At 46.0% G+C, this 27,776-nt stretch overlaps 1 long non-coding RNA gene across 1 annotated transcript; it reads right to left on the bottom strand.

Moving 5' to 3' along the window:
* Positions 1 to 184: 184 nt before the first annotated feature.
* On the bottom strand, positions 185 to 7,734 carry LOC131919899 (uncharacterized). The gene is made up of 3 exons (XR_009381455.1): positions 7,609 to 7,734; positions 1,661 to 1,802; positions 185 to 349 (listed from the first exon to the last, which is right to left on the bottom strand). It is a non-coding gene; the product is annotated as an uncharacterized LOC131919899 (long non-coding RNA).
* Between the last annotated feature and the right edge of the window lie 20,042 nt (positions 7,735 to 27,776).

Here is a 27,776-nt window from a genome sequence, read left to right as displayed (position 1 = left end):
TGGCCTGTCTTGCACTGAAAGTCCTTTGTTCTGGTGAGCTGTGTGTACTTATTGAGCCCTAAGTTTATCCCACATGCTGAAATGTTAATTATGGTTCCTGGAAGGGAAGGAGGTTGTCATGTACACACGTGTCCCAAACAGAGCTACTATGACTTTACTATCATCAAAATGAAAGACCAGGCCGTGGAGGACTCTGCATTCTTTATTTCATGTATGCTTAAAGGGACCAACTTCCTGAGCACTTGTTAACCATAAGTTCGTGAAGGAAGGAGAAATGGATCTGTCCAACATCGTAGGATTTGACCCCGCATCTATGTGACTCCAAAATCAATTCCTTCTCCTCTTCCTCCTTGTAGAAAACATACCAAGATCAGCCGCATTTTCAGTTCAGCATTGTACTTACCGCTGTGACAAAATACCCAAGAAAAGCAACTTAAGAAAGGTTTGTCTTGGCTCACAGTCCCAGGGTACAGTCCATCATGGCAGACAAGCACAGTGGCAGAAGCTTGAGGCCACATTGCATCATGGTCCATACTGGATCTTGACCCATGGGATGGTGTTGATCATAGTTAGATTGGGTCTAGAAACTCCCTCAGAGACATCCTCAGAGGTTTATTCTAAATGCCATCAAGTAAATAACATTAGCCATTACAAGCATTTCCCCACAATCAGTCACACTAAGGAGAAGTGGCAGATCCCTTTATCTCTGCTGCTACTCCTGGTCACTTCAGAATCACATTTGACATAAAGTCTCTGGTGAAGAGCTCCATCCCCCACACACCAGAAATTGTGCAAAGGTTAAACATTCTATGGCAGAGAGATAAGAAAGGAAACACCTAGAAACCCCCTTTTGCAAAAGCATCAGCAGCAAATGAACACAAAGTGTTTGCAAGCACATCTTTGCTCCTCATCCTTTGGCGCCATGTATTCACTCACCCTTTTAAATCACAGGGAAATAAACACTTCCCAATGACTGGTCTACTGCCAACATAACAGCCTCACTGTTAACAGTCCCAGGACCTCAGTAGATTGGGGAGGAGAGAAGGAGAGATACAGAGAAAGAAATGGGTGGAGGAGTCATTGAAATCAAGAGAACAGCTCCATTGAGTGCTTCCTGATCTAATGTATGTAAGTCAGATGTAATAAAGGCCGGCTGGCACTGATCCTTGTTCACTTTCTGTAAGTCCTCAGGGCCGGCGGCTGCCCTGCTCTCCTCAACTGCCCCTGAGAACCACAGTCAAGGCTCAGGCCTGGTTTTTCCACCTGTTCTCTGTCACCTGGTGCCTCCTCAAGCAACGAGAAACAAGCTATTTTTTTCAAAATGATTAGTACATTGACTGTTTTCTGAAACTCTTTCCCTTATCCTTATTCAGACTGAGAGATAAGAGGTCACCACTGCTGTATGCCAGCTCTTTCTGGTCTCCCATGGTTGAGTGGAATAGGGACATGTAACTGGTTTGAGCGCATGAATTATTTGGTTTTTACATTTATTTATTTAGTGTGCCTGAGTGTATATATGTCTGGGCACATATGCTGAAAGTGGTTCTCGCCTTCCATCATGTGGGTGCCAGGGATTGAACTCGGGTCCTCAGACTTGGTGGCAAGCACCCATACCCATCTCACTGGCTTATGAGGGGTTTTCTTACTGCAACATACTCACACTTGAACAAATTTGCTTTGTAGCCGTGTTTTTAATCCTGAGAGGAACAAGCAAGGAAATCGGTAGTTTCGAGACGACAAGATGCTTCCACCAGTGTGGTCTGTGATTCTGAGGAGTGGCAGATACTGAAGATTCCTCGTGTCTTGGGGGGATAGGAGAAGGGAGAGGAGAGGATCTTGGATTGGTATGTAAAATGAATGGAAGTTTTCTTAATAATAAAGAAATATATTTTAAAAAAGATTCCTGGTGTCCATGATAACACCCAGCTCTAGAGAACTGCCCTATGAAGACCCAGACGCTCTGTTCACACCTGCTTGAATTCAAGCGCTGCCTGTGACGCTGGAGTCTGTGACTTTTCACACCCAATACGCCAAAGCTCCCTGCAGAGACGACCGATAGACATCATTGCAGACTGAAAAGTAACAGGTGCACATAAGAACAGAACTGCCCTACCACCACGTGCCTGTTTCCACCAGCATGGGATCCTAAGTGTGCGTGCCAGAGCCACACTGACCAGTAGCAGTCCAACTCCATCACTTCCTAGCTTCATAAGGATATGTGGGCAAGTTGTTTAATGTCAGTTGTTCTCAGCTGTGAAGAGGCAAGATGATTGCCTACCTCTGTGGGATAGTAGTGAGGAACTAACAAGGCAGGGACTGGGGAGGAGGCTCAGTTATAGAAGCGCTTGCTGCACAGCATGAGGACCTGAGTTTGGTCCTCAGAACCCATGTGAAAAGCCAGGCATGGTGGACCACGCTTCTAATCCAAGGGCTCAAGTTTGCTGGCCAGACAGCCAAGCTTAACCTGTTATCCCTAGCTCCCAGTGAAAGATGCTGTCTCAAAAATAAATAAATAAATAAATAAATAAATAAATAAATAAATAAATAAATAAATAAGGTGTACAGTTCTGAAGGAGGGACTCCTGAGGTGTCTGACATATGGCCTCCACATGCTCTTGCAGCTATATTGGTGAAATTATTAAGGCCACTCCATGTAGTTAAAAGGAGATTTATTTAATGGCATAACTTACAAATTAAGGAATAGGTAGGTCGTGGGGTCTGGGGAAGGTGTATCACAGTCCAGTGATGTTCTCTGGAGCTCTGCCAGGACAAGGAAGATGTAAAGTACCCGTAAGCCACGAGCCACGTGGCAAAGTAAAGATTAATAGAAATGGGCTAAATATAAGAGTAAGAGCTAGACAATGGTAGGCCTGAGCTAATGGTCAAGCAGTTTAAATAATGTAAGAGTCTGTGTGTTTATTTTATAAGGGGGCTCTGGGACTGGCGGGACTTGGCGGCGGGAGCTGGAGAGAAATTCTCCAGCAACACAGCTACACAGACATATTCACACACACATGCACACACACACACACACACACACACACACACACTAAAAAGAACAAACAAATTAAAATAAGAAAAGAACTTGGACTAATGCCTTTCTCACATTGAGCATCACATAAACAGCAATGATTTGTACTAACTTACTCTTAGTTGATCTGGACCAGGTCAGTCTTCAGTGGCAGTGTCTCTAGCAGGAGGCTAGGAGATGAGAAGATAAAGGAGATAGAAATCCGGGGTCGGAAGGTCTTACACAAGCTATGTCTATGTCAAGCAAGCTTGTTAAGAAGTGCAGACCTTATGTACTGTCTGGGGGTGGGGGATGGGACGGAGTCAGCAGAAAGCTAGCACACAATGAGGTGAAGTCAGTAGGAAGCCAATCAAACGATGTCGCACAGGGGAACACAGGATTTCTCAAGGGTATCAGAGACTGAGCACAAAACAGCCATGGAGTGTGTAACTCCAAGTCTCCTAGCCCAGAAAAAGCCAAGTTCCAGGAACTAAAACCTTCACTCCTTGGAGGCAATGGCGGAAGCTCCAGACTGGACCCCGCCAAGTCTGCCCCTGGCCAAGAAATAACTAGGTCCCCTTTGTCCTTTCACCAGGGCCTCTGAGAAAGCCTTGGATCGGCCTCAACAGTATTACTACTAGCTTTACTTATTTCCATCAATGAATAAACATCCTTTTGTTATTAGACTGATAAGTCTGAGTACGTATATCAAGAATTTTTAGGATCAAAACATTTTGAAGCAAAAATAGATTCTGAATATTATTTTTCCAATCCCAAAGTTAGCCGTTCAGATGGCTGGGTAGACCCACTGTAAAGCACTGTGTTTCCACCAGTGGTACACACGTGAAGCATGATCAGGAAGCACCCAAAGGGCTATCCTTTGATACATACGGAACCCTCAGGTCAGGTGACTGAAAGAATTTGCTAACACATTTGAAAGTTTCTTGCACTTCCACGAAATAAACATTGTTCAGAATTTTCAAGGAGATGTCACAGAAACTGCTTAGAGTTCCAAATACAGCTCGGACTGTGTTCTCAACTTCCACCCTCCAGACATGTGATAAAGCCACTTTGGCCCTTATAAACAAAGGCCGTGTAAGCCTCAGTTTTCTCTAAATCCCAAGAGACCAAGATGTCCCTTTTCACTTCAGCAGGGTCGCTATGCACAGATTAGCCCTGCCCCCCCCTTTTTTTTTCCTGTAGTTCTGGCCCTGGGATATCTGGGGATTTGCTGATTCTTGCAGTGTCTGGAGACTGGGTCCCAGCAGAGATCCACAGTATGAGACACCATCTGACAAACCCCAATACCACAGACCAGGTATCAGATGACAAGAGAGAGCCCCTGAAATCAGTGAAGTTAGCCAGTCTGAAGCTCACTTACCATGCCTTGCCTTGCCTATTTTGTGGCAACCACACTCAAGACCCAGGCCCATACTCTCCTCTCTCTCTACCTCCTGACTGACCCTGATCTTCCCCAGGAGGCTGTGCATGGCACTGTCCCTCCTCTTGGGATCTATGGGCAACTACTTCTTCAGTGGGAGCCATCTTCTTCTACCTGTTGGCTTTGCCATACCCGCATTTTCAAATGGTGGACATGTACATGTTGTAAGCATTGTATAAAGCACAAGTCCAAACAACTTCTTGAGGAGCTTTATGGACTGTCTTTGGTAATAGCATGCAGCTAGCAGATGGGCCAATTCTCCCTCTCCATCATGGCGTCATTGAAAAGATTAACAGCTTAGAAATCATTTTGTGAAAGTTAATAATATAAACGTGTTCTTGCAGATCTTTACTGTGTATCTGGTATGGATCAGGTTTGTGGCTATTGGACACTGAATCATAGCTGAGACCACCAAGAGCTTCCAGTACCAAGAAACAGTGTTTCCTGAAGTGAAACAGTAGTCATTGAGTGGTTATGGGTCATGAGTGGTGGGGAGGGGAGCTCAGAGGACTGCAGCAACACACAGCCAGAAAGAAAGCAAATGACACTAAGAAAATTGTCTTAGTTAGTGTTACTATCGCTGTGAAGAGACACTATGACCATGGCAACTCTTATGAGAAAAACTTTGTGGTGGCTTGCTTACAGTTTCAGAGGTTCAGTCCATTATCATAATAATGGTGAGGAGCATGGCGGCATGCAGGCGGATGTAGTACAGGAGTAATAGCTGAGAGTCCTACATCTTGCAGGCAACAGGAAGTTGACTGAGACAGTGGGTGGTATACTGAGCAAAGGAAACCTCAAAGCCCGCCCCCACAGTGACACACTTCCTCCAGCATAGCTACACACACTCCAACAAACCACACCTCCTAATAGTGCCACTCCCTGTGAAATTATGGGGGCCAATTACATTCAAACTGCCATATTAGCAAATGTAAAAGATGGATGAAATTCTTCTGCTCCACAAATTTCTCCTCTTGCCTCCTGCTTCCTTCACCTACTCAGTCACCTCCATTTGTTAGCATTTACCTTATACACTGTAGCTAGAGTTTTCCTGCCTGGCCCACAGTCAGGACAAATCTCTCTCACCTGCCAGTCCCACAGCCACTCAGACCCGACCAAGTAAACACAGAGACTTATATTGCTTACAAACTGTATGGCCGTGGCAGGCTTCTTGCTAACTGTTCTGACAGCTTAAATTAATCCATTTCCATTAATCTATACCTTGCCACGTGGCTCGTGGCTTACTGGCATCTTCACATGCTGTTTCTCATCATGGCGGCTGGCAGTGTCTCTCTGACTCAGCCTTCCACTTCCCAGCTTTATTCTCCTCCTTGTCCCGCCTACACTTCCTGCCTAGCCAAATGGCCAATCAGTGTTTTATTTATTGACCAATCAGAGCAACACATTTGACATACAGACCATCCCACAGCAATACACCCAGATTTTTTTTTTTCCGAGACCAGGTACTGGCCCCTTCTGGGTCATGAGATACAGAATGTTCCTGACCTGGCAAAGATGGAATCAAGAAAAATAGGTTACTGGGCTGGAAGTCTTTCACGGCAGAGGAGGGATTGCCTGGCGGGATGTTCCAGTAGAGGACAGGTGAGCAAGGAAAGCCTGCTGGTCATGCCTGATTTTCCCTAGCTCTTCCCAACTCGTGTTAAAAACAGAAGGGAGAAGTATGCCTCGTAGATCCTTGTAGTTGGATGAACCCTCCAAAGGAATGTTCTATTAGGTCATGGCAGCAGAAGTAAATGTGTGCCACTTGCAGGCTGAGCATGTATTTGGGTGGAGTGCTACATTAGAGCTGCAGAATACCCAGCTCTGTAGCACTGTGATACCCACTAGCCACATGCGACTGGGAGAGCTTGATATGTGGATAGTCCAAACTGAGAGTCTTTTAAGTGTAAAAAAAATACACTGAATTATGAAGATTTGGTACTGAAAAATGCAACTATAACTCATTAATGTCTTAAAAATTAACAGTATGTTGAAATCATATAGGTAAAGTAAAATACACTATTAAACTTGGTCTCATCATTTTCATTTTAATTTCTTTTTTCTTTTTCTTTCTTTTTTTTGTTTTTTGTTTGTTTGTTGTTTTGTTTTGTTTTAAAGACAGGGGTTCTCTGTAGACCAGGCTGGCCTCAAACTCACAGAGATCTGCCTGCTCTGCCTCCTGAGCGCCGAGATTAAGGGTGTGCGCCACCACTGCCCGGCTCACTTTGTCTTTCTAAGGTGACTAGAAAAACGCTCACTTGTGTCTGTGATTTGAGCTTGTGGCTCACACTATATTTGTGTTACACACACCTGCCCCAGAAGGTTTGTCTCCTCTGCTACAATGCTGAAGAAACATGTCAGAGGTGAGAGCTGCGTGGAGATAATAACCACACACATCACCCCCGCCCTACCCCCAGCCACCTCCACAGGACACACAGCACAAGCGAGAGGGAAATCTCTCACTCATCTAAATCTCCGAGCTTGCTCGCTACTCAATCACTTTTAACTAGAACAAGTCAAACACTAGGAGCCAGTCTAAACGAAAGCAGATCGAGATGCTTAGCCCTCCCCCCAAAAAAAGGCGGGGGGACTCAGGGGAATAGATATCAACTATATCATGATTTTTCTTACGGTCATTCCAGGGCACAGCGTGCACACACCTCCCCCACCCTCACCCCCCACACACACTTTCAATTTTTATATCGAGGGAGACCCAAACATGAAATGCTCTGTTTCCTCCCAGACCACCTATGTCACGTGAGCACGTGTCTGGCACGTGGAGCCAGCGGGCTCGGGGAAGGCTGTGGACCTCCCACACGGGCTGACGTGCCTTACCTCATTTCAGCACACGGAACCCTGTCTGATATTTTGCTTTAGCGCTGACAGTCCCCATGATGCTTCATTCAGGACTCAGGATAAGAGTACCAAAGAAACCACCCTTGGACGGACGGCTGAGGGGAACTCTGTGAAAGGACACGGTGCCCAGTGAGTGCTGAGCAAAGGGGGTCTCGTAGAGTTCAGGGAGAGGGGTGAGCACTGCCTCTCCTCTACCTGCCACTAGCCTGGCTGTGCTATCACACTCATTGCCTGTTTTGACTGGGGCTATTGTGGCTCAAAGTAATAGAACCCTTGATGGTAGTTTAACCTTGGTATTTACCTTTCTCACCCATCAGTTCAGAGGCAGGCAGTTTAGGGCCCGGGCAGGATCCACCATTGTTATCAGGGGCCAGCCTCTTCCTTCTGAGCTTCACAGCAGGTTGAGCTGTTGCCGCATGCTCTTAAGATACTGATTTGATGACCCAGGCATCCTAGTCAATTTAAGGGGGAGGGGCTAACTTAGGCCCTGCCCTGTGTTAGAAATACTGGAACAGATGCTGTGGCCTCAAACTTGGCTTAGGATGGAGTAAAGAATATGAGGGAAGGATGGTTGGTTCAGGCGTCATTAGCTTGGAGGAAGGCATTGCTTCTTCCTCCTTTTAATAGGCTCAGACATCTTTGTTCATGCCAATGGCATTGAGTCTAACAGCCTTGGTTGAAGAGCCTCTGCTTCGGATTCCTCCCGGGATGTCCTTGGCCAGCTTCAGCAGTTATGGACAGCGTGGGCGACAATGCCTTAAGTGTTAGAGTGTGTGGGCCACAATGGGTCTCCTGGGTCTGTGCCCAGACCCTTGCTGAGCCCTCACCTCCTCCTCCCCCTCCTCCATCACCACCACCACCACCAGCAGCAGCATCCAAACCACAGGTTTTAATTCTCCACTGGCCAGATAATGGCCAAGCTTCTGCTTCTCCTGCTGATAGACTACTAAGGAAATACCAGAAGCTTCTAGAGCTCAGCCTCCTGAAACCTAGACAGCACAGCCCCGGAGAAAACACGCTCTCTCCCTGCCACCCTCCTTCTGGTTCTGGCAGTCAGCCAGTGGCATTGTCCAGCACTCACCGTTCTGAGGGGAGAGCTGTATCCTCAGGTTCAGCTAAGACGACACTCACGTGCCGCTCGGCCTGATAAATTGCCCCGCAGCCAAAAGACCGGGTGCTAATTTAGTGTTCGCTTCTCATCAGCTGAAATGTTTTTATTTTTGGAGGGAATCGGCTAGCTATAATTATTATTGATCTCCATGACAACAATCAGAGAAAGCTTTCATGTGTCCCTGACAAGCAGGCCCAGAAATAGATGAGGTGTCCTGTTGTTTTGGGCCAATCACAGCTTCTTCTTGCCCTCAATTGATTTTATAGCTGACTTGCCATTTCAAGAACAAAATTAAGTTCTACACAAAGAATTTGGGTGTCTTAACCCTCACCCTCCCACACCCCATCAGCATTCCAAGAAAAGCCACTGGGGGCTTGGTCATATCCATTTAGAGAAGGCCTTACCTGACTGGCAACAGATGGATGCTAATGGGATATTTATTTACAGAGTAAAATTAAATTGGAGCTGCATCTTAATGCACAATTTACATAATCGGCTTTGTTCTGAGCTGATGAGCTGTTTTCAATAGCACTTGGGACCTTTCTGTCACAGCTGTCACAGAGCAGCAGCCACTGAGAATGGAGATTAAGTAATTTCCTAAAGCCAGAAGTCTTGATGACACTCTATTATCCCATCCTAGAGACCTCATAATTTCTCTAGATACTGGCATGGGATCAAAGATCCATGCTAGTTTCTTGCCGTAATATGGGATCAAAGGAAAGATGTTTAATTTGCAGTGGGAAAAGGTTAGACACATAGGTAGACTCCACGTTCACCCGCCCTTCTGTGAGATGGATTTATAACGCCTTCCCCTCCCCCATAACACTCAAGTTTACCGGTGTGCCATGCTGTGTGCTTGGTGAGTCCGGAGGAGGAATTTCACTACAGTGCCCTGTACACATGACTCTGGTTCGGGGAGAGCAGACCTGAGGATCTGGAAGGAGCATATGCTTCAGGGTACAACAGAGGGGGCAAAACTGGATCCTTCATAAACAAGCTGGGGTAAACTCTTCCCGTTGCCCCCCTATACTGGTGCAGAAGACACTAAATGACCATTTATTTAAGGATGACCGTTCATCCTTCCAAATCCATTTGGTGCTGACCAACTCTATGAAGGGTAGCACTGTTTTCTGAGAAAAGTTCTAACAACAGACACTTGCTGAAAATTCAAGTTCTCTAAGCACGCTTCGCCCCAGGTTTCCTGTACCTCTAAGATAACTACGATTGCTCTCCTGGATTTTGCAGACCAGAAAATTGAGTCCTAGAGAAATAAAATAATTACTCCCAAACTCCTAACTAATTAAATGGGATAACCAGAGCTGGAACCTGGTCTGTCTGGTCCCAAAATACGAAGCACTTGTGCACCAGGCCACATGAAATCTCACATGGCAAACACTGTAGGCAGTTCTATTAGCAGAGATGAGGTCCCCTTTCCTAATAGAAATAAAGGATTTTCAAAATGAGATCTCCATCCCTTGGAGCTATAATTACTAACCTCGAGCACTGAGCAAACACTTCAAGTCCTTAAAAGGAGAATTGATCTGAATTATTTATCCCTCCAGTCATTCATTTATTCATCACAAATGGTTTGCTCTAAAGTGCACCATAGTTAAAATCCAATGGAGAGATCAAATCCATTTCCCCTTGAGAGTAAGCTCTGTTCAACTGGAATCTCAGCAAACTTGGGAGTTTGTGACAACTGGTTGTCAAAGTAAGTCACAGTCCTAACAGAGTGTTTTGTATACATGGAACCTGTTCCTGAATTCCACTGGGCTCATTAGAAACCTTCAATGCAGTTGGGGGAATATTCCAATGGGACTCGGTGATCTAAAGGCTACTACTATTCGCTAAGCATGTGATCTTTGACTCACAGGCATTTCCCGATGGTCTAAAAGGCTACATCCTGCTTCTACTTAAAAGCTATCACACTCTTGCTCTGGGAAGACGCACAAACAAACGCTCAAGGGGAGACTGTGTGTTGTCACTACTTAACTTGTCCTTGTGACAGAGCACCTGGCAGCAGAGAATTCGGGAGGGAAGACTGCTTTGTCTCGTGGCTTCGGGGTGGCTCATGGCATCGCGGATGGGAGGGCATGGCAGTGGGAGCAGCTGCTCCATTATTGTTGGCCGGCGCACGAGGCAACTGGCCACATCATAGCTGTGGTGAGTTACGTGAGAAAGGTCCTCCACGGGCTCATACTTTGAACACTGGGTCCCAAGTTGGTGGAGCTGTTGAAGGGATTTTAGGAAGTGCAGCCTTGCTAAGAGGAAGTCTGTCAATGGGAGCAAACGGGGAGACCTCACAGCCTCACCCCATACTAGTTCACTGTCCGCTCAGCGCTTGCCCTTGAAGATGTGAGCACTCAGCTTCCCGCTCTGGAAACCATGCCTGCCTGCTGCCATGCCTCCCTTCTAGGATGGGTTCTTATCCCTCTGAACCATCAACCCAAATAAACTCCTCCTTCTGTAAGTTGCCTTGGTCATGGTGTTTTATCACAGCGACCGAAGAGTCACTGAGGCATGGCAAACAGGAAGCAGAGTGCAGGATAGGGAAGGAGACAAAGACAAGAAATCCCAAACGATCCACTTCCTGTGACCTGCTTCCGCCAGCCAGGCCCCCACCTCCTGAATGTCCTACAGCTGCCAGACAGCACATCAGCTGGGGAACAAGGTTTGACACGTGAGCCAACAGGGACATTTCAGAGTCGAGCTCTGACAGTGTCCAAGAGAGCGAGCACACATTTTTATGAGGCAAAATCAGGGCAAGTGGCTCTCAGTTTGGGGCTTTCTTATTTCTCATTCATGGTGCCTCCAAGGTGGTGGGGGAGGGCGGGGCTGGAGGGCCTCAGTCTCCAACTTAACACTTTGTAGTATTTACTCCCAATGTTCCGCACCAGAGCAGTGCTGAGTCTTGATGCATCACCAAAACCGGTCTCATCTCTCCCTTTCCCCCAAGATCTTCCTCCCTGCCTTCGGCTAGTGAGCATTTAATGCTCAAGTGACCTTTCTCAAAGATAGTTTACTTTTTCATAGCAACTGTCTAGAGATCCAGCACGTAAATTTCAATGTGTTTCTAATTGGTTATAATCTCACGCCAAGACAGAAAGCTCGGGGTGAGATGGCCATAACAGCAGGTAGAACAGTTGCCCCTGAAAGGATGTGCCCATCCATGCTCAGGAACACTTAGGGCCCGTGGAAGTCACCTTATTTGAAAACGAGTCTTTGTAATTGTAATTAACTTGGGCTCTCAGGATGAGCTCATCCTCATTTAAATAGACAGGCCCTGACCCAAATGGCAGGGGTCCTTAAAAGAAACTGAAGAGAAGATACAGCCCAAAAGACTACGGAAAGATGAAGAGTGTGTGGGGCGATGAACTACAAGCCAAGACAGGCCTGCAGCTGCCCAGACGCTGGGAAACATAAGGAATCCCCCCTTCCCCCCTCCCCACCCTGAGCCTAAAGAGGGAACCAGCTTTGTGGGCAACTTAATTTCAGACTTCTGGCCCCAGAGCTATGAGAATAAACTGCTGTTGGTTTAAGTCACTGACTCTGTGATGATCAGTTACAGTGGCGCTGGGACACTAATCGATTTGTAAGGAGCTGTTCTGTAACGCACAGGAGTCTTCTTGCCTTCACATTGAAAGGGAGAAGCAGGCTGAGCCCTCACCAGGGCTTTCCAGAAAAGGACTCATAATGTCATGGGTATATGAAGCCCTGGCCCCAGGTCTTGCCACACTGGAGAGCTCACAGCCCAGTGTCCTCTGCAGCAGCCTCCCTACCAGCCTCAAGCGCCTATACCGGGAAGAAGCTGAGAATAAAAAATTAAAAGAATTCTTGAGGTTCCAGCTTTGGAAGAAAACCCAGAGGAATAAAATGCATAGCACCAGGACATCCTTGAGAGAGAACAGGGTTTCCTAGGACAGCGTGAGGCTTACCGAAAGGGGGGTGGTGGGATAAAGAAACAATGGGGTGAAAATTAGGAGAAAAATAGACAGAGGTGGGCCTGCAGGATGACTTCCATGGGTAGATGAGAGAAACCTGTCATAAGCTGAATTGGTCGGCAGGACACACAGAAGCAGTGGTCACCACCGCTTCTTCAGAAGAAAGCAATTATCTAGTGACAATTTCTTCAGAATGCAAACAAAACCCCGTGGTTAGTGTGGTAGTTTTCACATTAAAAAAAAAAAAAAGAATCTTCCTTTGATTTGGGGTGGGTTTTCCTGAAAACTGCTAACTTGTCTACTTTTGAACCTAGGGTTTTTGTTTGGTTGTTGCTGTTTTGTTTTTACTCAGTCGCCATTCCTGTAGGTACTAGTCAAGGCCATCAAGTTATCCCCAAAGCAATCTTGGCAGCCACCAACGCCTGAGTTCCAGAGCTCAGGGGTGGTCCTAGGTGCCCCTAGAGGGCACATGCAGACGGAATCGTAGACAGCTTGCAAGGCTGTTCCGTCTCCAGCTCTTGTTCCTTCTCTCTCCGTCCACCACGTTCACATGGCAGGGAAATCCATCTGGACGGCCACCAGTGTTTGCTGGGAGGAGCCCTGGCTACAGTGTGCTCATGTCTGCAAAATAGTGAGCGGAAGAGGTGCTGGGCCTGTCCTGCTGGGGCTCAGTTCCAGACCATCACAGATGGGGTATGGCAGAGCATATGACCTTCCTTCCTTTGTGTCTTGCTTCTTTTCCAGTTGTTGTGATAAAATGCTCCGACAAAAGCAACTTCAGGGAGAAAGGCCTCACAGTTCAAGGGGCCAGTCCATCCATCGTGGTGGGAAGGTCAAGGCGGCAGGATCGTGAAGCACCTTGTCTCATCACAGCCCCACTCAGGACAGCGCTATGAGTGCATGGTGCTTCTCAGCCCGTCTGTCCACTTGTGCAGTCCAGGTTCGCAGCCAAGGACTCACCCACAGGGGGTGAGTTTTCTCATCTAAATGAATACACTCAAGATTATCTCCCACAGGCATGTCAGAGGCCACACTCCCAGAGGATTCTAGATTCAATCAAGTTTACAATTAATACTATCACTCCAGAATGGGAGGTTCTACACAAGCCCCTTTACTGGATAAATCATCCCATCAGCTAAAAACAGTGTCCTCATCCATTCCATTGTCTCTATCATCTGAACTGGAGACAGGAGACATATGGAAAGAGCGTGGGGCTTACTACCACGTTTCTATCTCTGCGACACTGTGTAGAGATGAGGAGCATGCCATTGGATCATTGTTACTTACATCCCAAGATGAGTCAGTGGGTCCCATTCAGAGTGCAAGACCTTCCACTAACTGTGGGCCCTGCTGGCCCTTCAAGATCTAACCTATGGATGTATCTGTCTCAATCTTGGGCTCATGCCCTCTTACCTTCTTTTCAACACTCAGCTCTAGCTACCCCAGGGCCTTTGAATATGCCATTTTCCTACCTGGAAAGATCTCCTGCACTCTTCATATGACACGTGTTTCTCTTCATTCAGATCTGAGCACAAATGTCACATGGGAGCCTTTAGGCTCTTTCCTGATGGTTTCAAATCAACATATAAAGTCCTCAGAAGCCACCATCCTCTCCTCATGGGAGGTGGGCTTTAAGACTGAAAGTCACCCATTCTTTTGGGGTTTATAAAATTGAAGTCACCTGATCATGGGAAACCTCTGTATCAAAAATCAAAGGGAGACAGATAGGGTGAAAAAAATCACAGAGCACCAGAACAGAATTTTCCTCTGGAAATAGAGCCTGAGGACAAAAATCTGAGTACTGATTGATTGATTTTAGGGGCTTTAAAGCAGGCAGTTCTGAGACTGGAGAATTGGAGAGTGGGTGGGGGTGTAGGGTTAGAGAGACGTCTCAGCAATTAAGAGCACTGGCTGCTCTTTCAAGAACCAGGGTATGGTTCTTGGTACCCACATGGCAACTCACAATATTTTGGAACTCCGGTTCCAGGGACTCCAATACCATCTTCTGACCTCCACAGGCACCAGACATGAAGATACACATATAAAAATAAAAATAAGCCAAACTTTAAATAGAAAAACACATGACCTTCTGCCTGTGCGGCTCCAGCCATCTTAATAGGCCCATCCAGTCATTAGCCTACCACACCCCCATGATGTTTATGTTTTATCTTTGAAAACCTGCCCAGGCTTACACAAAGGAAATCAGAGAAAAGCCCCCGGAACCAGGCCGTTTTGAAATATGACAGCATTTTGTTGGTTTTCTTTTTGTTGTTACTTGGGGTTCTTTTTAGATGAGGGGAGTCTTACAATATAGCCCAGGCTGGTCCATAACTTTCTGTGTAGCCCAGGATGGCCTCAAACCCATGGTTGTCTAGCTTAAGCATCCTTAGTGCTAGGATTACAGGCGAGGACTATCACCTACAGCTCATTCTATTATTCTTTGTAACAGATAGCTTTATTAAACCATATCCTGCTGGGAGGTTTAGCAAAGACTAAATTACCTAAAAGAAGAAAGAGCCTGCATCCAGCTCTAGCTCTCTTTAGCCACTCTTTCCTGCCCAGTGAGTGGGAGGCGGGACTGGGAAGCACTTTCAAAGGTCACAGCCCATGGGCACAGGCTACTGAGAGCTGAGACTATGGAGGATGGGACACTTTGCTGACTCTTCCTCTCACCACACAGATCAATCCAGAAGAAAATAACTACAGAACTACGCAGACACAAGGATCTGAGCTGGTACCCCCACCCCAAATTCATATGTGGGACTCCAGTACCACCAGTATGGTAGTACTAAGGAGACAGAGGCTGGAGAATGACTCAGTTGACAGATACTTGCCATGCCACCATGAGGTCCTGAATTTGGACCCCAGCGTTCACATAAAAAAGCAAGGCACAGCCGGGCAGTAGTGGCACACGCCTTTAATCCCAGCATTCGGGAGGCAGAGGCAGGCAGATCTCTGTGAGTTCAAGGCCAACCTGGTCTACAGAGCGAGTTCCAGGACAGGCTCCAAAGCTACACAGAGAAACCCTGTCTTGAAAAAAAAAGTCTGGGCACAGCAGTGTCCAGCACTGGGGAAATGGAGACAGGAGGACCCATGGGGCTTGCTGGCCAACCATTCTAATCGAATGAATGGGCCTGAACTTCATTTAGAGACCCTGTCAAAAAATAAGGTAGAGAGTGATGGAAGAAGATACTGGATGTATCAGGTCTCATTATGTGGAAGTACCTGTGTGTGCGCGCGCGCGCGCGCGAGACACACACACACACACACACACTCACACTTGCGCGTGCACGCTAACCTCTGGGGAAGTGATTAGTCATGATTAAGAGATTTGTCCCTTTTTAGAAGAGATTGAAGGCAGCTGCCTTGTCCCTTCCGGCACATCACGATGTAATAAGAAAGTATTATCTTCAAAGCAGAAAGCTACGTTTCCCCAGATAACGAATCTACTAGTGCCTAGCAGGCTCCCCAGCCTCCAGAACTTCGGAGCAAGAGTTTGTGTTATTTACAAGCTACCTAGTCTGAAGTAATCTTCATAGCTGCCTGAACAGGTTATGGCAGCATCTCATATCTTAATTAAGAAGCCTCAAAGAGTCTTCTCCTGATGATGCTATATGAAATTGTTGCTGTCACTCACAACTCAGTCCCTCTTCCCGGGACTTTCCTAAGATTACTTTGCTTATGTACCTACCTGTCTACCACTTGTCTGCCCCATTAGAATGCAAATTTCTTGTCTGCTTTGTTCTTCAAGACACACAATGAAGCCCAGACCATGGTAAATGCATGGTAAATAATTGAATAATTAAATAAATGCAGACTCCCTGGTATATGTCTCATTTGCATGCCTTTCTCATGAAATGTAACTTAAGTAGGTTGTTTTATCTTTTTTGAGTAGTCCAAAGACAGTATTTTCATTTTCTTTTGTATGTATGTATTTATGTACTCTGTATGTACATATACTATAAATAATACTACATATAATTGGGTGGGTAGATAGTTCAATTGTACTCTGGCTCTGTATGAGGCATGATGAGACAGGTAAGTGCACACTCACCAACAAAACCATTTCCGTACTGAAGGATGTCAGCCAAGGTCACTGGGCAATCTCCTCCAGGCACACATTCATGGAGAAAAACAAATTTGATATATTAGGTAATATTTAGAGTTGCAATGAGATTTGGAGTGATTCTTCCCACAATTTTTTTCTTTTATGATGGTGCCCCATCCAACTTCCTTTCACAGCTTCTCTCCTTCCCCCCTTCTCCACTTCATTGTAATTTATCAGGCTTTTGGTCCATTTCGGGTGTGAACATTCATTAATGGTGGAGAATAATTAATTGGAATATCAGCGAATCCCTGGGGGCCCTGAAATCAGACAAATGAGCTAAACTGTAATGACCCTATCATTCCCCACTACACTGTCTGACTGTTAATTTTATATATGAAATTGACCAGGTGATGGGATTCCCAGGTAGCTGGTAAAACATTATTTCTTGGTGTACCTACAAGAGATTATTAGCACAAGGAAACAAGATCAGTGCAGGCAAATGGTATCCAGTCTGCAGAGGCCAGACACAGCAGAACCCGGAGGGGGAGGGAGGTGAGTATCTTCTGTCGGATCTTGGACGTGCCTTATCATTTCCAGTCCCTCTCTACCTCCTGGCCACTTCTCAGGCCTTCAGATGGAAAGTAGTTATACAGTGTGATGATTTGAATGAAAATGGCCCCCATGGGCTCATAGGGGGTAGCATTATTTGAAATGATTAGGACATGTGGCCTTGTTGGAGGAAGTATGTCACTGGGGGGTAGGCTTTGAGGTTTTAGAAGCTCAAGCCAGGCCCAGTCTCTCTGTCTCTCTGTCTCTCTGTCTCTCGTCTCTCGTCTCTCTTTCTCTCTCTCTCTCTCTCTCTCTCTCCCTCTCCCTCTCCCTCCCTCCCTCCCTCCCTCCCTCCCTCCCTCCCTCCCTCCCTCCCTCCCTCTCTCTCTCTCTCTCTCTCTCTCTCTCTCTCTCTCTCTCTCTCTCTCTCTCTCTCTCTCCCCCTGCTTCCTGCTGATCCAGATGCAGAACTCTCAGCTTCTTCTCCACCATCATGTCTGCCTGCATGCTGCCATGCCCTCCACCATGAGGACAGTGTACTAAACCTCTGAACTTGTAAGCCAGCCCCAATTAAATGTTTTCCTTTATAAGAGCTGGCATGGTCATGGTATCGCTTCTTATTAGAAACCCTAAGACATACAGCCAGTTTCTTGGTTCTCCAGCTTGTAGATGGCAGATTCTCAGCGTCTGTAACTCCATGAGCCAGCTCCTGCTCCTGCTGGTCCTGTTTCTGTGGATAGCCCTGGTGCTCACTGTAAGGATCATGGTACCTAGCAGATGGTGTGCAGACACTCTACCTCCTATGCTGTCTTACATACATCATGTAGAAGCTCATTCTCCTCTACGAGGAACCAGAAAATAACCACCAGGTCTTTTCACTCCAGTAGCTGAAATACATCCACCTTCCTTCCTCACCATGGCCCCACTAGGGATCTACCCATATTGTGCTGTTTAGGAAGCCAATGTAGGGTATCTCTGAGGACCTCTAAGCACACCGCCCCAGGTAAAAGCTTCTGTAGTCATTGGACTCCAACAAATTAGATTTCTAAAAGTATCGTGCTCTCTAACTTCCTATGTGTGGGAGTGACGGGGAGGGGTTGGGTATCCAAGAACAAAATGTGAGGGTTTTTCATAAACTGACCACTGGTTGTTACAACTGGTAGCAGTGTTTTCTAATATTGATTCTGTACCAGCCTCGTTGTGCACATATGATCTTGGAAATTGTTATCTGCTACCAACTAATAGTCTACAGACTCTAACAGCTAAAATAACTTTAAGTCCTTGGGGCCGTGGAGGTGGGATAGAGCCACCACACATGCCAGCATCCTATAGTACCAGTTCTAACATAGCAGTCCTCACTTTCCTGTCTGTCTGTCTGGTGTGCCGTGCCTCTTCACATCTGCTGCTGTACACTGTCTGCTAGGTACCATGCTCCTTACAGTGAGCACCAGGGCTGTTCACTGAAGCGGGGCCAGAAGGAGCAGGAGCTGGCTCATGGAGTTACAGATGCTGAGAATCTGCCATCTACAAACTGGAGAACCAAGAAACCGTCTGTGTGTCTTAGGGTTTCTGTCGCTGTGAAGAGACACCATGACCATGGCAGCTCTTATAAAGGAAAACATTTAATTGGAGCTGGCTTACATCTAGCTGAGAATTAGAGAATCTTCATGGTGTCTATCCTTCATGATACTCACTTCAGCATTTTGATGCATGGGACTTAAAATTTTCGCAAGTAATGCTGATTAAATGTAAAAAAGATGCTAGGAGCAAGCCTCGAGTGTTTACCTCTGCCAGCACACAAGTAAGCTCTGTACCCAACCTCCAAATGTTCCCCTGAGGTTCTAACTTACTGAGTACTAATGTGTGCTTGGCCTGATGCTGGGTAGAAGGTAACTACCTGTGTCTTCAAGGAACTTTTAGGCTTGAAGTAGAGGCAGACACATAGAAAACTGCTTCTTGGTAATATAGTCAGGGCTAAGGCAACAGAAGACCTATCCTTAAATATAACCCCTAACCGCTAACTAACTCTTAATCCTAACCCTAACATTAACCTCCATCTCTAACCTTAACCCCTAATCCCTAGCTCTAACCCCAGAACAGATGAAGGGAAAGAGATAAAGAGTCATCCTTAGCCTAACCTTGAGCTTCTAGGAAGGATTCCTGAAATAAATGATTCCCAATCGAGTCTTGAAGAATAATTAAGAATCTAAACACATAAAGAAGCTCAAGGAATATTTTAGATGCAGAGAATTACAAGAGGAGAGAGGGATACCCAGGGAGCTGTGTTAATTCTGCACAAGGCAAGATAGCTGATAACCGACCTGGCTTGAGGAGAGCAGTCTGAGCATCCTGGATTCTCTTCTATGCATCTTTCCCACATCAGGGCACCGGTAATAAATGATGCCCTCATGGAATGTGAGGTGGGGTGGAGAGTGAGTCAGTGAGGCTGCTCACAGCATGGACACTGTTTGAGCTGAAGGAATCAATACGTCTACACAGCTGTAACTGAACCCATCGTACTAGTGAGCAAGCTCACTGAAAGAAATAATGAGCTATTAAAAGCACCAGAGAAACGTTGTGGCATAGCCAGGACTATGTTTTAAACTTTGCTCACCTGGAACAGGGTAAAAAAAAAAAAAAAAAAAAAAAAAGGATCAACTTAAGATTTGACCATCATCATTCAGGCAAGAGTAGATGAGGCCCTAACTGGTTCAGAGATCTGACGAAGAAAGGGAAAAGGACATGTTCAGGAAGCAGGAGGGAGCGAGGGAGGGGCTCAGGTTGTAGAGCGCCTGCCTAGAGTCTCACTTAGTCAGGGCTTTCTGTTGCTGTGATAAAGAGCATGACCAAAAGCAACTTGGGGAGCAAAGGGTTGATTTCATCTTGAACTTCCAGATAACACTGCCTCACTAAGGGAAAGCTGAGGCAGGAACTAAAGTGGAAGCCATGAAGGAATACAACTTACTGGTTTGCTCCCCATGGCTTGCTTCCTTCTACCACCCAGGACTCCCTGTCCACAGATAGCTCTGCCCACAGTGGGCTGGGCCCTCCCACGTCAACCATTAAGAAAATTACCAAAAAGTGGTGGTGGTGGTGGCGGCGGCGGCGGCGGCGGCGGCGGCGGCGGCGGCGGCGGCGCACGCCTTTAATCCCAGCACTCGGGAGGCAGAGCCAGGCGGATCTCTGTGAGTTCGAGGCCAGCCTGGGCTACCAAGTGAGTTCCAGGAAAGGCGCAAAGCTACACAGAGAAATCCTGTCTCTAAAAACCAAAAAAAAAAAAAAGAAAGAAAAAAGAAAATTACCTGCAGACTTCCCTATAGGTCAGTCTGATGGAGGCATTTCTTCCTCTGAGGTTCCTCTTCCCAGAAAACTCCAGTTTGTTGTCAAGTTGACAAAACCAACCAGTACACATAGCATGAACGAAGCTGTGGTCCTGTCTGCGGCACTACATCAACTAGGCGTGGTGGTACGGACCTGTACTCATCCACTCCAACAGTACTCATCCACTCCAGCACTGAGGAGGAGGGAGAGGGGGAGGGGAAGGGGGAGGAGGAGGGGGAGGAAAGGAGGAGGGAGAGGGGGAGGGGAGGGGGAGGGGAAGAAGGAAGGGATGAGGAGGAGGAAGAGGAAGGGAGGAGGAAGGGAGAGGAAGGAAGATCGGGAATTCAGGACCATCCTCAGCTACATAGCAATTTGGAGGACATAAAAGAGCCAGAGAAGTTGGAATTGGCCAGATTTGATAATTTCATAAGAAATAAGGAAAAAAACAGAGTCCAAGGCAACTGCCTGCTTCTGGCTCGTATTGAATGAAATAGAAATCTATACTGTCTAAAGATTAAAATCTTTCCCCATTCACCAGACCATTGAACTAGAATTTTTTTTAAAAGACTTCCTAATCTAGACAAGTTAAGAAAACTCACTGAGGGTATCTGAAATATCCTTCTCTTCTGTCTTAAAGTCCTACAGATGCCAGAGCCTTTGACACAGAGACACAAGTGAGAAGAAAGAAGAGAGGAGGAAATCACCAATTAAGCTTTCTATGTGACAGCCAGATGGGAAGCTCTCCTTGGTGAGGACCACTTGAGTCTCTTGACAACCTACAAGGTAGTATGTCAGAGTCACACATGGACAGTCCTAGTCCACAGTAGCACTGTGTGTACTAAAAAGCTCTTAGCTCTTGCCCTCAAGAGGTGGAATGTGTTTCACATCTCTTCCACTTCAGTGACCTTCTTGACTTCTCACCTGTAGAATGTGGTCATTGGAAGTGACCCATTCTAGGATTAGGTTTAGAGGTGAGGTGGGACGGTCACTTATAAGCTGCTGCTTTGTCTCTCTTGGGCCTTTGCCTAAGCCTGGGGTAAGTTGCTGGAGGAAGAGAGAACATGTGTGGGAATAAAACAAGGGTCCCCAACAGTCAGCCAGTTGCTAGAACACAGCCACTTAGTGACCTGCCTGCTGATTGAAGACATTAGGGAACCTGGCTAAGACTACAGCTTCCTAGGTGAGCTCGGCCTGATGTGCCACACTACAGACCTGTGAGCTAAATAAATGGGTATTGCAACTTGCTAAGTTCAGAATGGGTTATGGTATATAACAAGTAATTGATATAGGAGGTCTTCACTTTACAGATGAAGAAATAGGGCAGAAAGTGGAGAGATTAGAATATGATAGAAACAAGTTGGCAGAGAAAAAAAATAAAAAATAAACATGCCACCCCCGAGGCCAACATGAAATAGAGCATGCACAAAACAAACACAAACCTCTCACTACACAAATAACCTAAAAGTTCAGGAGACACAGGTGCCATTGAGCTTCCAACCTCTCCTCTAGCCCAATTCCTTACCTGGGAGCACTCTTTGTTAATAAACTGGATCTGCTTCTACCACTGTCCGTCTGCCACTGCTCCAGAAACAAGAAGCTGGGAATCCTGGCAGGTGCCCACCAGCATGTGGCAATGGCTGGGTTCTGGTGAGAGCCTTTCCTGGCTTACAGACAGCCCCTGGCTCATAGTGGCCTCACACAGCAAAGGCAGAGCCATCTCTCTGGTGTCTCCTAAGGACGCTAATCCCATCATGAGGGCACTACCTGTGTCTTACTTAGGGTTACTATTGCTTTAATGAAATACCATGACCAAAAGCAAGTTGAAGAGGAAAAGGTGTGTTTGGCTTATGCTTCCACATTGTCCATCATTGAAGGAAGTCAGAACAGGAACTCAAGCAGGGCAGGAACCTGGAGGCAGGAGCGGATGCAGAGGCCATAGTGCTGCTGCTGCTGCTGCTGCTGCTGCTGCTGTTGCTGCTGCTGCTGCTGCTGCTGCTTACTGGCTTGCTCACAATGGCTTGTTCAGCCTGCTTTCTTACAGAATCCAGAAATTCGAGAAATTCATGGATGTTGGGAAGAAGATTTATTTATCAAGGAATAAAATGGGGATCACACTCACGTATACAGAACAAGTAAACGCCACTGCTGATCCAGCTGCTGTTCTGCCTAAGAGCAGTGGAGACCAACCTCAAAGCCGCTCTCCACAGCTTGATCTGGTTCGGATCATCCAAGAGCGTGTGACCCCTCTTCCTCAGCTCTTAATCCATCATGTATGCAGACAAGATCGTGCCCTAAGGCTTGTTAACCCAAAGCCATTGGCTGAATAGAACAAATTCCCACAACACTTCCTCTTTTCTCTAAATAAGAAGGTTCTAATCCTAATACAAAACTATATACAATAGGAACATTATCAAGTATTGTCCAGAAGAAAGAAAAGGTAATAACATAAACAAAAAGGGAACTACAACCTACAAAAACAACATCAAGCAAAAAACATATTCTAAATGTCCAGACCACAGGTAATTGGCAAATTACAGAGATTAATCCAACAGCTGTCCTATCCTGAAGAGGCTAAGTCTTGTACCTAATATGCTCTTAACTAAGATACGGGAGGGTTGTACTGTAACTATCTAGTCTTCAACCCCATCAAAGACCTGAGAAGGAAAATAGTATTACCTGAGTAAAGAGGAAGTGCAAGCAAGCAACTTCTGAAAATGCAAGAAGTGACAGAAACAGCTGACTGCCTGGACAGTCACCCAATGTTTCTCTTCAACACTGGGGCAATCTACTTTGGCTACAGGCCTAGAATATCGGACAGACCATTTTCAGAAGCAGGAAAATTTGAAAGACTGTCCTACCCTGGCTTGGCAAGGTTTAGCAGTCGCTTTTCCTTGTGTCCTGCTTGTCCGGATTGGACAGCATGCTTACTGTCAGCAGGCGAGGCAAGGGCAGTTCTTTGCCCAATAGGTCAGTTTTGTCAAGAAAAAGACAAACTCCACATGGAGTACCTTTGATGCCCATCATCCTCTCAGGAGTAGATCAGTGCTGCCAGGAGCAGTCGTGTCTCACATCAACAACCCAGGACCACCAGCCCAGAGATGGCACCACCCACCATGGCCTGGGCCCTCTCCCATCAATCACTAATTAAGAAAACGCCTGACAGCCAGATCTTATGAAGATGTTTTCTCATTTGAGCATCCTCATTTCTGATGACTCTAGCTTGTGTCAGGTTAACAGAAGACTGGCCAGCAAAACCTGTTATTATTTTTTCATTACTATGACCAAAATACCCGAGACAGCAACTTGAGGGAGGAAATATTTACTTTGGCTTTTGTCTTTAGAGGGTGCAAATCCACCGTGTCATGGAAGGCGTGGCAGAGCAGACAAGTTCCCATCACAGCAGGCCAGTAAACTGAGAAAAGAGAATGTGGATGCTCAGCTAGCCTTCTTCCCACTCCAACCCACCTCTTTTTGAAATATCCAGTACCACCAATATTCAGGGTAGAGCTCTCCCCTCAGCTAATCCTTTCTGGAAATACCCTTGAAGACATATCCAGAGGTCAGCTTTCCTAACTTACAGGCTCTTCTGAGGTTGATATTCAAGATTAAGCATGATAGCTAAGCATCTTTGGATTTAGAGATGCACTCACTTTTTTAATGCAACCAGTGGATTGGGTGATTCTAAATTCAGTCAAGTTAACATTGAAGGTTCACCATCAAAGCATTCTTGTGACCTCATCTAAGGCCAATTATCTCTCAAAGGCCTGGTTTCCAAACACTGTCACACTGAGGTGACAGCTTAGTCCTAGGACTGACTATCTTTTCTCACTCCTTCAGGTACAACTTCCTCAGCCCTCCAGCTGTCCTTGGAAGGAAACAGAGTCTTTGTGCTCTCTAGCTGTTACTTCTATGGGTCAGGGGTGGCACCTGGAACTGTTTAAAGAATTCCAGTGGGACCCTGGGAGCAATGATGTAAGTGAATTCAGAAGGGCAGGAGAAAACCCCAAAGTAGCAGCTACTGAAGCCAGAGACCCATAGTTAAGTTTCAACCGAAAGACGTGGACAGAGAATGGTGGATTCTAAGGAAGGAAATACCATGATTATATTTTCATATTTAGGAAAGTCGGTCTAGTTACAACATGGAGAATGGCTAGAACTAATTCTAAGGGAAGATCAACTTATAGCTGCAGCTGTCACCCAGCAGATGACAAAGGCCAGAACTGGATTTGACCAGAGCAAATAGAGAGAAATGGAAGGTTTCTAGGACTGTCTAGGGAGACTGGGGAGATGATGATCATGTGACTGTGTGGATGAGGAGGAAATAGTAAAGATGAGAACCATCCAAACCAACCCACAGAAAGTAACTGATCACCAAGAAATTCTCCTGTAGCTTATGAGACATTCCCTGAGTAGCAAAGGACCCAGTTCTTAACAAATGACTTGGACTTGATGTTTCCAAGGGAAGAATTTCCAAATGGGCCGAGCTGTCTGCAAAGAATAAGGACAAGCTTACAAAGAAAGTGCCATAAATGAAACCACCACTTGTCTTGACAGCGCAAAGAATAATGTCACCAGCCCCTAACTTTGTTCTTGGTTACAAAGGCCTTTGTTGGAGTGAACAAATGGGAAGGAACTGATAAGGGCCCAGGTTGGAGAAGACCTGCATGTGAATGAAGAGTTGAGAGATCCAAGCACAAACTTTCAGTTTGCTGAAACACACACCATCCAATGGAGAGGCTCCAAATTATGAATGGGAAGAAACCCCATTTCCAGCAACTCTCAGCAATGCATGAAAATGGCTTGGCTTCACAGTGAACCCTTTTCTGTGGGAAATTCAACTGGAAGACAATAAACTGTTCACTGAGAAGTGCTTAGAGATCACCCAACTTCCTCTGGCAGGCACTTCAGCCCATCCTCCTCCTCTTCTCCCTGATTCCCATGCTTCCCAGTGTAACACTGGGCAAGCATTGACTCCGTGAAGACTGGTCACTTTCATTTATGGAAATTCCAGAGCAAAGAGAAGCACTCAAGAGCAGAATTCGATCACTAAGGGCTTCCCTCAGAGTCTTTCTGATATTGACTGTCATTGTGGACTTTGCAAAGCTCAGGGTGACTGTTAGCGTTTAAATGGAGCTTTAATGTTTCATCCAAGGGGAAGTTTGGTGTCCACAGTGGCAACATGAAGGGATTGTGGGACTTTTAAAAGGTAGGAATGTTAAACTCTAAGCTTGGCATGAACATGTAAGGACCAATTCCAGTATTAAAGCACATTCAAAGGATCATTTCCTTTTGTTTTTGGATATAAAAAAATAAAAGATTTTTGGAGAAAACAGCATGCCCACAGGCATTCCTGTCTGATGTTTTTAAGTCACAAATTCCGAATGTGCCCAAGTGCTCCTGTCCAACATTTTAACTTTTTGAACATGTCTTCCATAACCTTGAGCTATGCATGCCAAGATATAGCCTCCATATTTCTTGCTTGAACTATGACCTTAAATTGAGCATGCCCAGAAATACACTCTTTAACTGAGCATGCTCAGGTATGCGCTTGTCCCTAAAGTGCTTTCCCATATGTACAGACTCTATAGATACAGGAAACTATCCTGATGCTTCCTTTAAGGGGTCTTTTTGGATTGCTTTGGAAATAACCCCCATATTCTCCTTATTGGCTGAAGGTCATAAATCTTCCTCCATTCTTTTATTTCCTGGCCATGATTGTTGGGGTTTTGACCTCACCGAATGTGAATTCCTGTCTGGTTACAGATCACAACGAAAGAGTCTCAGGTCACTGGGGCCTGTGGTGGTGTGAATGTCCCCCATCGGCTCAGCATTTGAACACTTGGTTCCCAGTTGGTGGCGCTGTCTGGGGAGATTTGGGGAGTGCACCTTGCTGGAGGAGGTCCATCTCAGGGAGACTGGGGGAGTGCACCTTGCTGGAGGAGGTCCATCACAGGGAGACTGGGGGAGTGCACCTTGCTGGAGGAGGTCCATTAAGGGGAAGAGATCGGAGAGTTTAAATCCTTGAGCCACTTGATTGGCTTTGTTTGCTGATGGAGATGTGAGCTCTCAGCTTCCTATGCCTGTGGCCATGCCTGCGACCACGCCTGCAGCCATGCCCGCTGCCTACTGCCTGCTGCCCCTGCCGTTATGGACCATATTCCTCTGGAACCAGAAGCCAAAATGCATTCTTCTCTAAGTTGCCTTGGTCATGGTGTTCTATCACAGCAAGAGAAAAGTAACTAATACAGGACCCCTGGGAAGATTCAGTTCTTGTGGAACCCTATGGTTAGACCTCCAGAAGATTGTTATAAAAGAACAAGCAGGCTGTGCCCCAGCTTCTTTGGCTTCCTGCAAAGTCATTGGATCTCTCCCTAGGTACTTCTACCCTTGAACTGCCATCCACCACAAGTCCTCACCTGAGCTGGCCTGAGGCCAGCTCTATGCCCTAGGGATTTCTACAACTGTACTATAGGCAAACTTGTTTTAAATAAATACATAGCTTTGTTTCATTATAAAATAAAAAGTAATAAAATGATGCACTTTACACAGATGGTTTACCTGTAAGAATACCATCACCCCCCCACCCCATTCTACCCCAACCCCAACCCCCCACCTCCCACCCCCCACCCCGGTGAATTCTAGGGCTGTTGTTTCTGTTACTTAGCTAGACTGTGAATGTTTTCTATTGACCCTGACCTTCAACTTACAGCTAGATATCATATGGACAAGACCTAGCTAACTCAGCAAAGAATAGTAGTTGACTGTAGCAACCAAGAAAGCCAATGGCCAAGTGATGAAAGACAGGAAAGGTGGAATGTTTAACTCTCCAAATGCAAAGCTTTGAGGCTCAGGTCCAAGATCTACATGCAAAGGGAAGGCTTCAGCTGTTCGATAAGGGCCTAGTGTTGGACTTAGAGGCAGGCCTAGAACTCAGATGCCTAGAGGAAACCTTCCTATATGAACAGTGAGGGGCTAGAGAGATGGCTTAGCAGTTAAGAGCACTAACTGCTCTTCCAGAGGACCAGGGTTCAATTCCCAGCACCCAGTAGCACACAACTGTCTAACTCCAAGATCTGACATACTCACACAGACATACGTGCAGACAAAACACAAATGCACATAAAATAATAAGTAAATTTTTTTTTAAAAAGTAAGCAGTGAACTCTCTCACTGTTCCACCAGAAGTTAGATTCCACTAGAGTGCTGGCAATCTGACAGATTGCGCTGTGCTGTACAAGGAAGCAATGTTCTGAAATAAATCTCCCCCATGCCATAAAAATGGCATCTTATGGCTTGTCTGGCTTATTTTCCATCCATTTAGATTCTGCCCGACAGAGAAAGTTGACATGCCTAAACAGTATTAAGGTCTCTGAGCACTCTCAGCTTGTGAGACAACATTCAGCTGCTGTTATAGAGATTAATCCAAGTTAAATATTGGGAACACAGACTTTAGGAGAGTGTGTCTTCTGTCTTCCTGTTGTCTAGGATAACAGAATCAA

Source organism: Peromyscus eremicus, chromosome 9, assembly GCF_949786415.1.
Source record: "Peromyscus eremicus chromosome 9, PerEre_H2_v1, whole genome shotgun sequence".
Taxonomy (NCBI): Eukaryota; Metazoa; Chordata; class Mammalia; order Rodentia; family Cricetidae; genus Peromyscus; species Peromyscus eremicus.
The sequence above is the reverse complement of the archived record's forward strand: the minus strand, read 5'-3'. Positions and strand labels throughout refer to the sequence as shown.